Source organism: Solanum tuberosum, unplaced genomic scaffold, assembly GCF_000226075.1.
Source record: "Solanum tuberosum cultivar DM 1-3 516 R44 unplaced genomic scaffold, SolTub_3.0 scf00001, whole genome shotgun sequence".
Lineage (NCBI taxonomy): Eukaryota > Viridiplantae > Streptophyta > Magnoliopsida > Solanales > Solanaceae > Solanum > Solanum tuberosum.
In genome coordinates this window covers 428,980-431,044 of record NW_006238927.1, presented here as the reverse complement: position 1 = coordinate 431,044, position 2,065 = coordinate 428,980, and the positions used below count along the sequence as shown (strand labels likewise).

Below are 2,065 nucleotides of genomic sequence, written 5' to 3'. Positions count from 1 at the left end.
TAGGTACAGTGCGCCAAATTTTTTTTGAAACTGGTAATGTTGTATTCCTCAGCATTAAGGTATGCTGGAGACCTCCAAAAAGGTAGTAACAAGCTAAAACAAGAGACTAATTACAGTAATCCTAAAAGATCTACTAATTGTTCAGCATTTTCTATACAATGTTCTTTACACCAAAAGTAGAAAGTTGCTATACAGCTCACTTTGATTTTCTGAATGTAGTTGAATCTATCTTCAAAGTTTCTTCCATTCCTCTCCCTCCAGATAGTCCACCAGATACAGTGTGGGATTATTCTCCACCACTTCTTCTGTGTCTTGCTTCCCCCTCTCCTAATCCAGCAACTTAACAAGTCTGCTGTGTGCTCTGGCATTGACCATTTTGTCTCTGTTAAACTGAGGAACATAGTCCAAAGCTGAGATGTGACTTTACAATGGAGGAACAGATGATTATTTGTCTCTCTAGCGTCACTACATAACATGCATCTGGACACAATTGGCAATCCCTTTTTCTGCAAGATCTCATGAGTGAGGCAAGCTTTCCTGATTACTAACCAAGCAAAGCACTTGACCTTAGTAGGAGCCATACTTTTCCATACATGCTTCCAAGGACCTATTTTGTTCTCAGGCTTCCGGAATACCTCTTTCCTATAAATTCTACCTACAGAGAACTTGCCATCCTTATCATGTTTCCATCTAAAAGTGTCATCCTCTACAGTAGTGCCTTTGAAACCATCAATCATCTGGAATAGCTCCACAAACCTGCCTACTTCCCAGTCATTAAGATGCCTCCTGAAGAAGTTCCATTCCTGTGGGGACCAGCTATCAGCCACTGTAACCTCAAGGTTAGTGCATATATTGGCCCGATCAGGGAAAACTTGCATTAAAACTTCTTGTCCAGTCCATAGGTCCTTCCAAAATAGTATTTTGTTCCCAGCACCCACCTCATAGTATGAATTCTTTACTAGTCTAGGCCAAAGATTCCTTATAGATCTCCATACCGATGTTTCGTAGGTGGTTGATACTGCATTGGTACACCATTGCTCTGTCTGGCCATACTTATTCAGGATTACCTCCTTCCATAGAGCATGCTCATTTCCATTTAATCTCCATAACCATTTCATGAGCAAGCAATCATTCTGCAGTTTCAGATTCCTTACTCCTAAACCACCAGCCTCCTTGTGTAATTGTGCAGTCTTCCATTCTACCAAATGATACCCCTTTCCCTCCTTGTTCCCAAACCAAAGAAAATTTCTTCTTAATCGGTCCAACTTCTTGACCACACTTGTTGGAATAGGGAATAGGGACATCACATATGTGGGAAGCGAGTCCAGAACTGCATTTATCAAAGTGAGCCTGCCTCCAAGAGACAAGTATTGTGTCTTCCAGTTTGCCAACTTCTTTTCCGTCTTTTCAAAAATCCTATCCCAGATAATCAATTCTTTGTGTTTGTTGCCTAATGGCATGCCTAGATAGACTGTTGGTAATTTGTCTACCTTACACCCCAAGATACCAGCTAGTTCCTCCATCTGCACCATTTCTTTAATAGGAAAGAGGTTACTTTTCCTCCAATTAACGCTTAAACCAGAAATGGCTTCAAAAAAAATTAGTATCATCCTGAAATAGCAAATTTGTTCAGCTATAGCTTCACAAAATATCACAGTATCATCTGCGTACAACAGATGACATACTTCCATATCTACTCCTGCTCTGCTGCTAACCTTGAATCCCTTTATCCACCTGTTGCTAATTGCAATCCTCATCATACTGTTGAAACCCTCCATGGCAATGATGAATATGAAAGGGGAGAGAGGGTCACCTTGTCCAAGACCCCTCTCTGACGGAAAAAAACCCATAGGTTCTCCATTTACAAGTATGGAGAACCTAACAGTTTTAATACAAAAGCCAATCCATTTCAACCACCTTTCACCGAATCCCATCTGTCTGAGAATGTTTAGCAAAAAATCCCAGTTCACGTGATCATAAGCCTTCTCTATATCTAGCTTGCACATAATGCCTGGGCACCTCCCCTCTCAATCTAGTATCCACACATTCATTGGCTATAAGAGCA

General features: G+C 40.9%; 1 protein-coding gene across 3 annotated transcripts in view; it reads left to right on the top strand.

Moving 5' to 3' along the window:
• The window catches only part of LOC102598415 (uncharacterized), a 31,346-nt gene that overhangs the window by 15,244 nt on the left and 14,037 nt on the right, over positions 1-2,065 (top strand). The gene's annotated exons all lie outside the window — the stretch shown is intronic.